The 16,459-nt window shown below is 41.5% G+C and overlaps 1 pseudogene; it reads left to right on the forward strand.

Annotated features, from left to right (window-relative positions):
• LOC110550445 (glyceraldehyde-3-phosphate dehydrogenase-like) overlaps positions 1-16,459 on the forward strand; it is a 102,990-nt pseudogene that overhangs the window by 923 nt on the left and 85,608 nt on the right.

Raw genomic sequence — 16,459 nt, forward strand, 5'->3', positions numbered from 1 at the left:
GAAGTTTAATTTTAATGAAGACATAGATAAAAATTTATAAGCTCCTGGTATCTACAAATAAATAAAAAAAAATAGTGAAAATGAACTCTTTATAAGTAGAGAGATTTTGATTGTTCATCTGGTGGATTTTTGGTCTCTTTATCCTCCACTGAGACCAGGGCAGTAACTGATTGTGGTAGGTTGTATTTATACTGTGTGTGTGTGTGTGTGTGTGTGTGTGTGTGTGTGTGTGTGTGTGTAAAAATAACAATTAAAGAAGAGAAGACCAGGAATATGATAGGTAGTAACCGTGGAGAGGAAACGGAGCAGGTTGGAGGAAGAAAAGGTAAACATCATATTATTTTAATTAAAACTAGCTTCGCATAGAGCATGGGATCTCAAAGTGTAATCAAAAGCTCAGAGGCATTATGGGTGCATAGGCACTTGATTAAAACATAAATTCTCCATCCCTACCCAAGATTCCAAGAAGGAGTCCAGAAATATGTGTTCTTTAATACTCCTCTATCGATCTGAAAATCTGGTGCCTGCTTGAGTATGAGAATTATTAGACAGTCAGTACCTAGAGTTCCACTCTTATTCCTACCTCCACTAAGAAGAGTTTCTCACCATTTGCCTCCAAATTTCATGATTTCCTTATTTTTAATTGCTGAGTAGTATTCCATTGTGTGAATGAGACTGATACTCCAACCAAGGACCATTCATGGCTATAACCTAGAACCCCTGCTCAGACGTAGTCCATGGCAGCTCAGTATACAAGTGGGTACCCTAGTAATGAGAACAGGGACTGTCTCTGACATGAACTTAGTGGCTGTGGCTCTTTGACCGCCTCCCCTGATGGGGGAGCAGCCTAGCTAGGCCACAGAGGAGGACAATGCAGCCAGTCCTGATGACACCTGATAAGCTAGGGTCAGATGGAAGGGGAAGAGGACTTCCCCTATCCATGTACTCGTGTACTCAGAGAGGGGCATGGGAGGAGATGAGGGAGGGAGGGTGGGATTGAGAGGGGATGATGGAGGAGGCTACAGCTGGGATACAAATTGAATAAACTGTAATTAATGTAAAAATAAAAATTTAATTAAAAAAGAAGTTTCTCTGCAACCCACAAAGTAAAGCCATTTACAGAAAATTCAAACAAAAGTCACTCAAACTTACAACTTTTAAAAGTAACGTGTAGTTCAGAGAATCTATATCTGTGTACATAAATGAAATCCTTGCTGCCTAGCAATCCATACTAAATACATATGGAGCACACAATAGTGTGCCAACAGGGTTCATGATCCATCACATTTTCCATAAATTCAATTTTAAAGTTTAGCATGAGAGCCTCAGGAACTATGGCCAAAAGTTCTGGAAGGCTTCCTTGGATCAACAGAATGAGACCAGGTGAACTACTATTTTTTTCTTCCGTTGTCTAATACAAGCACAGTACTTTTCTCATATATAGGGCTTACTCCTCAGAGATGATGCAATTCAGATAATACTGAGAAGCATATATGTGTGTGTTATATACACATATATATATTTAATAAGCAAAAATACACCGCATTGGCAGAAATCCCAGTCAAGTTTTCTCTGGTGAGCTCCTACCTTCTGTCTTGCTTAGTGTAAATCAATAATAAAATCCAGAAAAAAAAACATTACTTTGCTGTGCACTTCAATAAATGGTGTGTACAGTACTGAAGTTGCCTTTAAATTATTTCAAAGATATCTCCATTGTGATACGTCCATTGTGAAGATTTTACTCCCTCTGGCAAAAAGAACATAAGCACTTCTCCTCATATGGCAATATGGAAAGGAATGCTTTCTGTAGCATAGACTGTCCCAGACACACAAGAGGAAATAACTCCTAAAGCATACTCTTCATCAGCATCAGCAATCGGGAAATTGATTTTGGTTTAACTTGGACTTGAAATTTTTTGAACTTCCAGAGGAAAAATCAACAATCAGCAAGGTGGCAGGGTAGCTAGGAAGGCAAGGCCCAGCCAGTACATAGACCCTTGGCAAGATGAAGAACTCCCAAAATGAGGGCACAAAACATGCTCGATCCCGTGTTGTCGTCTGCCCTGGGTGTCTCACTCCAGCCTCCTCCTGAGCGAGATGCGCAGTGGGACCTGACTACTTCATTCTAGGACACGAATCCCACCCAGTATTCTGGGACTTGTCTATTCTATGTCATAGATTCTGATCCAGTGTTCTAGGACAGTTCACAAGCCAGCTCCTCAACTCCGGAAAGCATCACTGGATGAACAGGAACCGGAACAGGTTTCATCCTGTGCTTGTGAAAGCCAGCGGCTCCTGTGAAATATCCTCTCACATGTCCTCTGGGTTAGTACTTTGGAGAAACAGTTGGTCTTTTGGTTACTGCTAGGATTTCCCTACCTCCTCTCTCTCTTCTTACCTCTCAGGGGTAATGCAAAACTTGTCCTCCAAGAAATGTGCTCTCACCATGCCTCAGTTTCATCATTTCGTAGCCATCACTTTTACTGACAAACTGAGAAATGTTTTGTTTTGTTTTAGTTTGGTTTGGTTTGGTTTTTGTGTTTTTTTAAAATTTTTAAGATTCCCTTGGGTTCATTTATTTTATTTTATTTTTATTTTAATCACAGGTCATTCACTTGTATCCCAGCCATAGCCCCCTCCATCTTTCCCTCCCAATCCCACCCTCCCTCCTTCATCTCCTCCCTGCCCCCTTCCAAGTCCACTGATAGGGGAGGTCCTCCTCCCCTTCCATCTGACCCTAGCTTATCAGGTATCTTCAGGACTTGCTGCAATGTCCTTATCTGTGGCCTGGTAAGGCTGCACCTACCTCAGGGAGGAGGGGAAGCTCAATGAGCCAGTCATTGAGTTCATGTCAGAAATAATCCTTGTCCCCCTTACTAGGGAGCCCACTTGGGTACTGAGCTACCATGGGCTACGTCTGAGTAGGGGTTCTGGTTATATCCATGCATGGTCCTGAGTGAGGTATCCCAGGAGCAGAAAGACACACACAGTATATACTCACTTATAAGTGGGTACTAGATCTATAAGATAGGATAAACATGCTAAAATCTGTACACCTAAAGAAGATAAACAAGAAGAAGGACCAGGGGTGAGATGATCAGTCCTCAGTGAGAAATGTTATGTGAAAAGCCTTTCCCAGGTCCCAGCACAGCCAGCATGCAATGCATTCAGCCGAATGTGCAGTCACTTCCCTCTTTCCCTACATGCGTAATTTCTTTCAAACCACAGAAGTTAAGAAGTATAGGAACAACCATCGGAGGAAAACTGGCATTTATCTTAAATATCTTACCCCAAGCCATGTTTGAAAGAAATAAGCCATAATTCTGTGTTCATATCCTATATCTCACTTTTAAGGTTATATTTTAACTTTATTTTCAAATGACTAAAAATGAACGTATAAAGCAATTATTCTGATTCAGATACACACAAGTATATTGTTATCAGGCACCAAATATACAAATTTATGTTTGAGCAATCACAAAACTGCCCTGCAGGAATTCCTATGGGATTAAATAGAACATTTACCTGTAAAGAGCAAGATATTTGGAGAGCAGAGTTGGGAAAAAAATGACTGATTTTAGTTTAAATTTGAGTCTATGAATATTATAGTTTTATATTTCTCTAAACTGGCTTTCCATATTATGTTAAAAATTTATTCATATTAAAACAAAATCAATTTTTAATAATACATCCATCTTCAAGAAGAGATGACTTGGGTTCCACCGAAAAGGTAAACCTGAATATTTTAGGACATAATAAATCCATATCCCACTAAAACCCTAATATAACTTTAAAAAGTACTAAAAAGTGAATTGAGATTAACTAGATATCCCAAGATTTAAAAGATAATTATAGTCAGACAGTATACTTCAGAATATTTTATAGACAGAGCATTGACACTTTTTCTCTAAAATACATAATTTTTAAAATTATTCCATCTGTTTTTGAGTTATGATATAATTACAATAGTCTCCTTTTTCCTTCTCCCCCTCCAAAACCTCTCCCTTCTTTCTCAAATCCATAACCTCTTTGTCGTTCACTATTATTATACACATATGTATGTTTGTGTGTGTGCGTTTCTAAATACGTAAGTACAAACCTCCCATTCTATATAATGTTACTTGTATATATCTTATCCCACTAAGTAATTCAAGGCAACATGTAAGGGAAAAACTAAGATTTGTATGGATTGGTACTTCTTGGGGGCCTCCCAGAAGAAGTGGAGGGGGATGGGGAAAGGGTCGTGAGAGTGGGACTGGGAGGAAAGGAAAGAGAGGGTTGGAATCAGGCTTTAAAGTGATTAAATAAATAAATTTTAAAACCTGAGATTTGTATTTTTCAATTGATTTATTTTCAATACTTTTAAAATTAAAATATAATTACATTATTTATCCTCTTCCCTTTCCTCTCTCCAGCCGCTATCATATACCACTTTAAAACTGATGATACATATTGATAAATCTAGAGAAGAGAAGAAATGTGCATAAATATGTAAATGCAACCTGCTGTGTCCATTTTTGTTCTTCATGTATATATGGATCCAAGGGCTAGGCACTTTGTCCTGGGTGGCCACTCGAGGGCCTCATTCCTGGAGGGGCTATTTCTCTCTCCCTACAGTCATTAGTTACCTATACTTTTTTGTCAAGGAGTGAGCCTGTGAGATTTTACTCCTTCCGTGTTGATATGTCTCGTGATACTGACATTGCTCAGGTCTTGTTTAGGCATCCATCTCCAGGGTAACCTGGCTCACAGCAGGCTTTCCGGCATTCTTGTTTTTATGATAGTTCTGCGCCCTCTTCCACAATGTTTCCTGGGCAATAGATGCAGAAGCCAAGCCACAAATGTACTGTTGGTGCTGAGGTCCCCGCATTTTGCCCGGTAGTGGGGCTTTTTGGTTGTTTGTTTGTTTTTTGGGTTTTTTGTTTGTTTGTTTGGTTGGTTGGTTGGTTTTTTGTTTGTTTGTTTTTGGTTTTTTGTTTGTTTGTTTTTGTTTCGGGGTTGTTTGTTTTGGTTTTTGGTTTTTTGTTTGTTTGTTTGTTTTTGCAATGGTCTACATAAGCTGCAAAGAGATTTTTGATGAGAAGTGAGAGCTGCACTTAGATGTGGGTATAAAGAAAACATTTAGGATGTAGTCAGGAAGCCACACTGTCAAGGAAGTTAATCACACAGTGCTTAGTTTTCTCATAACAACTAAGTTAATGCCGAACACATACCTTTAACTATAGATTAATCTATTTAAGTTTTTACAGTTTATAAAAGATATTCTGGAGGTGTCTCCATCCCTGATCTCAAGCTGTACTATAGAGCAACGGTAATAAAAACAGCATGATACTGGCATAGAAACAGACTGGTGGATCAATGGAATCGAATTTAAAACACAGAAATAAACCCACACACCTTTGGATACTTGATTTTTGACAAAGAAGCCAAAACCTTCTATGCAATGTTCATAGCAGCTTTATTTGTAATAATCAGAAGCTGGACACAACCCAGATGTCCCTCAACGGAGGAATGGGTACAGAAATTGTGGTACATTTACACAATGGCATACTCCTCAGTAATTGAAAACAAGGAAACTATGAAATTTGCAGGCAAATAGTGGGAACTAGAGAAGATCATCTTGAGTGAGGTACCCCAGAAGCAGAAAGTGACTTGAGTTTTTTATCTCAGCCATTCTGTTGGGTGTAAGGTGAAATTTCAGGGTCCTTTTGATTTGCATTTCACTGATGAGCAAGGATGTTGAGTATTTCTTTAAGTGTTTCTCTGCCATTCGATATTCCTCTATTGAGAATTCTGTTTAACTCTGTACCTCATTTTTTTAATTGGATTACTTGATTTGTTGTTGTTTAACTTAAGCAGAAAGACACACATGGTATACACAAGTGGATATTAGACATAATACAGGATAAACATACTAAAATCTGTACACCTAAAGAAGCTAAGCAAGAAGGAGGACCCTGGGTAAGATACTCAATCTTCATTCAGAAAGGCAAATGGGATAGACATCAGAAAAGGAAGAAAACAGGAAACAGGACAGGAGCCTACCACAGAGAGCCTCTGAAAGACTCTACCCTGCAGGGTATCAAAGCAGATGCTGAGACTCATAGCTAAACTTTGGGCAGAATGCAGGGAATCTTATGAAAGAAGGGGGAAATAGAAAGACCTGGAGGAGACTGAAGATCCACAAGGAAAGAACAGAACCAAAAAGCTGGGCACAGGGGTCTTTGTTGAAACTGATAATCCAACCAAGGACTATGCATGGATATAACCTAGAACCCCTGCACAGATGTAGCCCATGGCAGCTCAGTGCCCAAGTGAGTTCCCTAGTAATGGGAACAGGGACTGTCTAGGACATGAACTCAGGGACTGGCTCTTTGATCACCTCCCTCCATGGGGCAGGGCAGCCTTACCAAGCCACAGAGGAAGACAATGCATCCAGTCCTGATAAGACCTGATAGACAAGGATCAGATAGAAGGGGAGGGCATATACAGACTATCAATGCAGATGCTGAGCCTGATGGGCAACTGTTGGGCAGAGTGAATGGAATTTTATGTAAGAAGTGGGAAATAGTAAGAGCTGGAGAGGACAGGGTCTCCACAAGGAGAGCAACAGAACAAGATAATTTGAACACAGAGACTCATACTCCAACCAAGGACTATTCATAGAGATAACCCAGAACATCTGCACAGATGTAGCCCAGGGCAGTTCAGAGTCCAAGTGGGTTACATAGTAATGTGAAGAGGGACTGCCTCTGACATAATCTGATTGGCCTGCTCTTTGATCACCTCCCCCTGGGGGGGGAGCAGCCTTACCAGGCCATAGTAGAGGACAATGCAGCCACTTTTGATGTGAACTGATAGACTAAGATCAGAAAGGAGAGGAGAACCTCCCCTATCAGTGGACTTGGGGAGTGGCATGCATGCAGAGGGAGGAGGGAGGTTGGGATTGGGAGGGGAGGAGGGAGGGTGGGATTGGGAGGGGAGGAGGGAGGGGCTTATGGGGGGATGCAGAATGAATAAAGTGTAATTGATGAAAAATTAAAGAAAAAAAAAGAAGGGGAGGGCATATAAGTGGATATAAGTGGACTGGGGGAAGGGCATAGGAGAACAAGAGGGAGGGAGGATGGGATTGGTAGGGGGTGAGAAAGGGGGCCACAGCTGGGATACAAAGTAAATAAACTATAATAAATAAATTGATTGATTGATTAATTAATTAACAAATAAAGAACAGTTTTGGAAAAAACACTTAAGTGACAACACATGCTGGAGAGGATGTGGAGAAAGGAAAATCCTTCTCCATTGCTGCTGGCAAAGTAAACTTTTACAACCACTTTGAAAATCAATCTGTACTCTGCCAAAGGTTTGGTCATGAGTCTTTGCTTTGAAAACACTGCTAGTTAGAGTCTTTCAGATGCGCTCAGTAGACTCCTGTCATACGTTCAATGCACATCCCATCTGTCTTTCTAAATGAGGATTGATCATCTTACCCCATGTCCGCTCAATTGATTATCTTTTTTAGGTGTATAGATTTCATTATGTTTATCATATCTTATAGGTCTATATAAGTGGTTTCCCAAAGTGAGGGGAACAGGGACTATTTCTAACAGGAACTCGATGACTGGCTCTTTGGTCTCCCCACCCCCGAAGGGAGGAGCAGTCCTGTTAGGCCACAGAGGAGGGCTTTGCAGCCAGTCCTGAAGATACCTGATAAAACAGGATCAGATGAATGGGGAGGAGGTCCCCCCCATCAGTGGACTTGGAAAGGGGCACGGTGGAGATGAGGGAGGGAGGGAGGGAGGGACTGGGAGGGAATGAGGGATCGGGACACGGCTGGGATACAGAGTTAATAAAATGTAACTGATAAAAAAAATAAAATAAAAAAGAAAAAAAAAAAAAGAAAATCAATCTGACGCTTTCTCAGAAAATTAAGATAGTGCTAACTCAAGATCTAGCTATACCACTCCTGGGCATATATACGAAAAATGCTTAATCATACAACAAGGACATTTGCTCAACTATGTTCATAGCAGCTTTATTCATAATAGTCAGAATCTGGAAACAACCTAGATATCTTTCAACCAAGGAATGGATAAAGAAGTTATGGCTCATTTACACAATGGAATACAACTCAGCAATTAAAAACAAGGAATCACAAAATTTGCAGGAAAATGGATGGAACTAGAAAAGATTGTCCAGAGTGAGGTGATTCAAAATCAGAAAAACATACATGGTATATGCTCACTTATAAGTGGATATTAGCCATATAATATAGGATAAACATACTAAAATCTACAGACCTAAGAGTTAAACTACAAGGAGGTCCCTAGGAAAGATGCTTAATCCTTATTCAGAAGGGCAAACTGGATAGATATCAGAAGTGGGAGAAGACAGGAAACGGGACAAGAGCACACCACAGAGGGCCTCTGAAAGACTCTACCCAGTAGGGTATGAAAGCAGATGCTGAGCCTCATAGCTAAACTTTGGCAGGGGATCTTATGGAAGGAGATAGAAAGACCTGGAGGGGACAGGAACTTCACAAGGAGAGAACAGAACCAAAATATCTGAGCCCAGTGGGTCCTGAAGATACTGATGAATCAACCAAGGACCATGCATGGAGAGGACCTAGGCCCCCTGCTCAGATGTAGCCCATGGGCAGCTCAGTCTCCATGGGGGCTCCCTAGCAAGAGGAGCAAGGGCAGTCACTAGCATGAACTTGGTTGCCTGATTTTTGATCACCTCCCCCTGGTGAGGTGGCCTTTCTAGACCACAGAGAAAGAGGATCCACACAGTCTTGATGAAACCTGATAGGCTACAGTCACATAGAAAGGGAGGAGGACCCCATCAGTGGACTAGGTGAGGGACATAGTGGGGGATGAAGGAGGGAGAGTGGAACCGGGAAGAGATGAGGGAGGGGGCTACACCGGAATATGAAGTGAATAAATTGTAATAACAATAATAACTATTATTATTATATAAAGAAAAATAAAAGGGAAAAAGACAATAAAATGCTCAAAAAAGAAAGGCACAGGACAATTCCAAAATCTAAAATTATAATCATAAAATTACATTTGGAAAAACTGTGTTTGTACTTGGCCAATAGAAATCACAGCTGTTTTCAAAGTTTATCAAAATATTCAATTGTCTGGCCTGAAAAATAAAAACTCTGAAGAATAATCAAGCCTTATTTATCCAATTTCAAAATGCTTTCACAACTCCTCACCATTGTTCCACTTCAAAATACGTAACTACTCTAAATGGCCAGTAAAATTTGAATGTGTGACATCAATGAGTCTGCTCAAAGATGCCACAGGGGGGGGGCCTGATGATGCACATTGCTCTTATTTATTAGCTGCGATGTAACTGCAGCCTGTACTGATAGTCAAGCACGTGTGGCCATTTCTCCCACCATCTGACACACGCAAAGCTGGTGCCCTTTATTCATTAACATCACATTGAAATGAATGATTTTTATCTTGTGTTATTATGTATCTAAGAAGCCAGGCACAGGCAGCAGAATAATATGCCAAACATAAGAATGTAGTATAACAAATCCAAATATTGCACCAGAGGGAGACTTGCAGTGCCCTGCTTTCAAATGGATTTATTTCAGAAGAGGCCTTTCTCTACACCAAGATAAGTTTTTTTTTTTTTTTATTTTCTACACAGAAACCTAGATCCATAAAACCCTTCTTGTCTGCTTGTTTACTGTCTTGGCATACAACAGAACATAATCAACAAAAGTAATTCTCAGCCCATGGCAATATTCTTGCCTTTGGCCTTTGTTATCATGTCCCTAATTTCATGAACAAACCCACCTTGCCCATGAGGCAATATCAACAGCACAAGGTAAGTACTTCATGTGTTCTGCTTTCGGGGTGTTCTAAAAGGTCAATGGCGTTGACCATTTCAAAGGGATACATAGATGCAGATAGATTAAAAGACTTGGTATTAACCAAATAGAGGAAGGGCATCATCAGGACCTAAACGGAAGCCTTCTACTGCTTCAACCAAGTGGAGTAGGTTTGCATTATTCCCTCAGCCTTATCTCCTAACATCATTCATGCATTAACTCTGCCACTGTCCCTGAGTTCAGTATTTTGAAATGCCTATGAGAAAAAATAAAAACTGATTTCGCAGTATTCATTAATAGGTAAGTTCCTATTAAATGAATAGAAATGCTTTACTCAAAGTGTATAATGCACTTACGGTATGTTTTCTCTTTTTGAGACCATATAGAAATGGGCCAATCCGTAGTAGGTATGCCACAGAAAAAGAGCAAGTAAACAAAGGTGCTGGAGACACAGTACAGTCGGCAAAGCGCTTACTGTGCCAGCATAAAGACTCCTGCACTCACAAAAATGTGAACCGTGGCGAAATGCTTCTATAGTCCTGTACTGGAGAGGCAGAGACAAGCAGCTTCCTGGAGCTCAGAGGACAGCCAGCCTGATTGTATCCATGAGCTCTAGCTTCGATGACAGAACCTATCTAAAACAATAAGGTAGAGAGCAATTGAAGGCATCCAGGGTCAACCTCTGGCCTACATATGCACATACACACACGGACACATCAGCATGAACATATAAGCACATGCACACACCCACAGATCCAAACACAAATGCAGAGTGAATGAGTCCATTCATAATGAATGAATGTCTGCGCACGCGAGGCTCATAACAGGCTGAGAATCCCTGGCTTTTCTGGTTTCAAACAGGGCCAAACACATGCATCACACACATGTTTCGCTGTATAATCTTCCCACTCCCATCCTCTCCTTAATGACTTGCTTTTCCTGAAGGGAACAATGGTAGATAAATACCAGGTGAAATCTGGTGCCTGAATAAAGTTCTGGAAGTGATTTTTGAGGTGCTAGAAGCTCCCACACATTGAGGGACCTCCCACAAGCAATTTTCTTGGGGCAGAGTCCAAACAAGAAGGTTTAGTAAAGTCTGCTCCCTGGAATGCCATCTAGCCACCCATCTTAATCTAGTGTTAGTTTAAGGAGTTATACAGAGCAGCCTTTTCTGCTTTTACAAAGAGGAAGAGGTGAATTGAAAGCAGAGCATCGCTTTAGATCCCATGGGGAAACTGCAGGGCATACAAGATGCCATCCTTTTTGGCAGGAGCACAGTACAGTTGCAAACAATTCATACCATGATGATAGAGTCTTAAGTCAAATAAACTTTAAAGGAGCAATAAAAATGATGGAGGAGAAAGACAAACTAACGGGTAACCACATAGAGGGTGCTAGGTTTGGACTACCATTCCGGTGCCCTCCAACACCACAACACAAGGTTGAGGCTTCAGAGGAAGCTTCCAAGAAAAGAGTAAGATATTGATAGCCTGAAGTCAGTTTGGGTAAACTGAGGCAATAAATCCCAAATGTATGCAGGCCCACCAACAATACATGAGCAGCTTTTAATGACTTGCCGCAGCAGATGTACTGTTTTGGTTTGGTTTTTTCCCAAGACAGGCTTAGTGGTTCAAGCATTTGCTATGCAAAGTCTGTCATCACTAGACCATTTTTTATTATTAATTACAATTTATTCACTTTGTATCCCAGCTGTAGCCCCTCTCTCATCCCCTCCCAATTTCACCCTACCTCCCTCTTCTTCTCCTATGCCCCTCCCCCAGTCCAATTATAGGGGAGGACCTCCTCCCCTTCCATCTGACCCTAGCCTATCAGGTCTCATCAGAACTGGCTTCTTTGTCTTCCTCTGTGATAAGGCTGCTCCCCCATCAGGGGGAGGTGATCAAAGAGCCAGCCCCTGAGTTCATGTCATAGACAGTCCCTGTTCCCAGTACTAGGGTACACACTTGTATATTGAGCTGCCATGGGCTACTTCTGTGCAGGGGTTCTAGGTTATCTCCATGCATGGTCCTTGTTTGGAGCATCAGTCTCAGAAAAGAGCCCTGTGCCCAGATTTTTTGGTTCTGTTGTCTCCTTGTGGAACTCCTGTCCCCTCCTGGTCTTTCTATCCCCTCCCCCTTTCCTTCTTTCATAAGATTCCCTGCACTCTGCAAACAGTTTGGCTATGAATCTCAGCATATGTTTTGATACCCTGCTGGGTAGAGTCTTTCAGAGGCTCCTGTCCTGTTCCATTTTCTCCCTCTTCTGATATCCATCTGGTTTGCCTTTCTGAATGAATATTGAGCTTCTTACCAGGATCTGTGAAATGTCCAGGGAAGATAGATTCCAGCAAGAGGAAAGAAAACAATAGTGAGATAACTATCATCCTGGTCAAAGTATAACATTATCTAATATCTGTGGACTCACTTCCCTATTTTCCCAGCCTGATTGCCTTCCCTTTCAGTTCTATGAGTCCCCTAATATCTCAAATGTACCTATTTCTATTTAGCTATTGCTACTTTCTCTAACTTACAATATCTGTCCTGCACTCCCCCTAGAATGATGCTCATGATGCCATCATGATATGACAGTGAAAGTTGCCTGTCTTCCTTAGAGCTTCTATATCTGTGAAGTGACACCATGACCACGGTAACTTTTTTTCTCTACATACATTACATCTTGACTCCAGTTTCCCCTACCTCCACTTCTCCTACCCCCACACCTCCCCTAGATCCTCTCCTCCTCTGTTTAAAAAAAAAAAAAAAGCATGCCTTGCCTTCTAGACATATTGACCAAGCATAGCATAAACCATAAGAGGGTGGTGGTGGTGGAGGGAGAGTACTAGGAGAGATGACTGAAACTGGAGGAATTTGGGCCACGATGTAGAAACCTAGTGCAGTGAAAAGTTTCTGGAGTCTGAGAGAGCGACCCTAGCGAAGTTTTCTAGTAATTGGGGGATACAGAGTCTAAACCAACCATCTTCTATAATCAAGCAAGGATCCCAGCAGTGGTATTGGGACATCAACCCAGCCACAAAACCTTCAAGCTCCAACATGTCCTACCTGCAAGATGTGCCAGGGTAATGGTGGCACAGACTTGTGGGAGTGACCATGGCAACTTTCCTAAAGAAGAGCACTTAATTGGGGCTGACTTACAGGTTCAGAGGTTTAGTCCATGATCATCATGGGAGGAAGCATGGCAACACAACATACAGGCAAACATGGTGCTGGAGGAGTTGCTGAGAGTTTTACATCTGGATCAGCAGGCAGCAGGAAAACTGAGTGAGCCTGTAGGCCTGGTATGAGCCTACTGAGCCCCACCGCCAGTGACATATTTGGTCCAACAAGGCCACACCTACTTGAACAAGGAACCAACTTCCTAATAGTGTTACTCTCTATGAGTCTCTGGGTTCCATTTTTATTCAAACCACCACACTCCTCATGCCAAAGCCTGAGCCCAGGTCATGCAATGACTCTAGTTTCAGAGCAAACGCATTTCATCTTTAGACAAAGCTATTTCAGCAACATCTCCTAATCAACCACTGAACTCTAGTGGATACAAACATGAAATTATGAGGTACTAAGTGGTCAAGTGATAGCACCACCAAGAACAAATTGGATATTTTCTATATAGTAAATACCAAGCAGTTATAATAACAGAGAAATGCAAAGCTAGCTGCTCATTTTCTCTCACAACTTTCCAACTTTATCTAAAGGTATTTAAAAGTTTGTTGTATCCAAGAGGTATCTGTCTATTCTAGAAAGTTCTTACTGACTTGTTTCTCTAACACCCTCCAAAATATAGGGCTCATGACCACAGCCAAAACTGGTTTACCTCTATATGGACAGCCAGCATGTAGAAAGAAGCAATTAGAAAAATAAGCCTAGAAGTAGAAAAAGTCTAGCAATTAGAAAAATACAGTTTATTTTTGAGAAAGCGGTTTATACCAGTACTTCTATTCACACACACGAATTATCACATTAGCTGCAAAAGAGGGTGAAAATATATTCTAAAGCTAAAATTCTATAGCTAAAAATCACCATGTGACTACTAAATTATTAATATTAAATAGATTCTGGAAGATAACTACCAGACTGAACCAGAACAGTTTTATGAATATTCTAACTTAAAATCATATATGTATAGCAACATTCCACCATCAAATTAAAGAAGGTTTAAGGACAGGTAATTCATATGTTGTATTTGCTCACTTACGGGATGCTACCTCTCACATCATACAAGTTACTCTCAAAGCTTCATGAGATTATCTCTACAGCTCAATATCAGGAGAATCTGGCATAGTAGCTCCACTTCTTTGATGTAACTGAAAGTTCTGTGATGTGGAAATACAATGAAATTATGAGGTACTAAGTGGTCAAGTGATAGCACCACCAAGAACAAATTGGATATTTTCTATATAGTAAATACCAAGCAGTTATAATAACAGAGAAATGCAAAGCTAGCTGCTCATTTTCTCTCACAACTTTCCAACTTTATCTAAAGGTATTTAAAAGTTTGTTTAACTGAAAATGGAAGAACTTAAGAGTGCTATCTTCAAAAAACCAGGTGTGTAGGGCCTTTCCATTTTAAAAAAAAATTGTCTGTTTCTGGCTGATGTTACTTTTCATTGTTTTTGCTTGCTGGTTTGTTTAATTTCTTCTTTGTTTATTTTTAATTAAATTTTTATTTTTTAATTAATTACAGTTTATTCACTTTGTATCCCAGCTGTAGCCCCCTCCATTCCCTCCCAACCCCACCCTTCTTCCCTCATCTCCTCCCATGCCCCTCTCCTATCAGGGGAGGTCCTCCTCCCCTTCCATCTGACCCTAGCCTATCAGGTGTCATCAGGACTGGCTTCTTTGTCCTCTTCTGTGGCCTGGAAAGGCTGCTCCCCCATCAGGGGGAGGCAGTCAAAGAGCCAGACACTGAGTTCATATCAGAGACAGTCCCTGTTCCCAGTACTAGAGTATCCACTTGTATACTGAGCTGCCATGGGCTACATCTGAGCAGGGGTTCTAGGTTATATTCATGAATGGTCCTTGGTTGGAGTATCAGTCTCAGCAAAGACCCCTGTGCCCAGATTTTTTGGTTCTGTTGCTCTCCTTATGGGGCTCCTGTCCTTTGAGACATGACCTTGCTATATATCCCATTCTAGCCTCTTTCTTATGATCTCCCTTCCTTAGCTTAAGTGTTGAAATTGTTCCATGACAAACCAAGGAGACCAACACCAGAAGGCCTGCTAACACTCCCATGCCCACCCATTCCTTCAGGTGATTCATGGCTGCAGCAATCCATGTTGATAATCCTGTGGCTAGTCCTGCGTCCACTCCGGTAGAATTTACTGTGACAATGGCCACTCTCAGCTGCTCCATCGTAGTATCGAATTCTCCAGTCCAATTACCTAAAATATAGCTCAACAATTGTTTAGACAGATTTGCAGCGCAGGAGAAATTCTCATGTTGTATGCTAGTGACACAAAGTCCAGCATACTTTCATTGACAGCCAGGTTGAGCGATTTGCCATAGGGTATCAATTTGCTCCTGCAAGAGGTCAAATCTGATTGAACACCATCAAGCTTCCTTTTAGTTGAGCATTAATTCCTTTATGTACAACTAAGGCATGAGCTACATTGGCTAAATGATTATTCAGGGTCTGAGCCGTCTGCCCAGTATGACTCATGGCTAATGCCCTGGTGGTAGCTCCAACAGCCGTCAATGAGATGGTAGTAACAATGGTGGCTGTAGTTCCAAGATCCCTTTTCTGTCTGAAGAGAGTCATAGCGTGAGGGGCATCAATGGGCATAGGCACCCAGTGAGGCATGCGAGTGTTGGTCTCCTTGGTTTGCCTGTGGTATATATGCAAGATTAGAGTCTCACAACAGTGTGATGCAGCCATGATCATTCAGGCCTTTACAGCCATTGAAGCAGGACATTCTCCCCAAGCATGGTTGGATACCATAAAAAGCTAAAATGATACGCTCAGGATGCGAGGCTAAGCACTGCACTCAGGGTCAGCCGCTTTGGACCCAGAGAAGAGCATGTCTGATTGCATGCGGGTTGATGCCCCAGGTCCCGCCTCTGAGAAAAAGGTATCGGACGGGTCTGATGCTCTTTGGGTGGATGACACCTAAATGAACATCTGTACAAAGTCCCAATTTATTTCTAATATCAGAGATCAGACCTCTACTCTTGCCTGATGCGTCTAAAACAAAAAGCGGGAACTGTAGAGAGCTGCGAAATGCTATGCCTTAAAGATGGAGCTGGTTTCCGCCTTCCACCTTCCCGATGGTGAGTGCTCTCTGTCACGAACAACTCCACATTTGGCTAAGGCCGAGGATCTGGCTTGCTTCTATGTATGTGGACCTATCTGCATTGCCCCCGTGGCACGCCTGGGTTGGCTACCCAGAGGCTATTTAAGCTGTGGGCTGGCTTTCCCCGGGGTCCGAGGATTGTTCAATGTTCCTGAATAAACTGCATTGAAAAAAAAAAAAAAAAAAAAAAGAAATTGTTCCATGACAACCAAGCCAAATGTTGACTAGTCAATCATATGAAAGAACAGTATCAGAGAACTATTGATGAGGTTTGTGAATGTACTGTTGTTTGTAACAGTTCC

This window comes from Meriones unguiculatus, chromosome 19 (genome assembly GCF_030254825.1).
Source record: "Meriones unguiculatus strain TT.TT164.6M chromosome 19, Bangor_MerUng_6.1, whole genome shotgun sequence".
Taxonomy (NCBI): Eukaryota; Metazoa; Chordata; class Mammalia; order Rodentia; family Muridae; genus Meriones; species Meriones unguiculatus.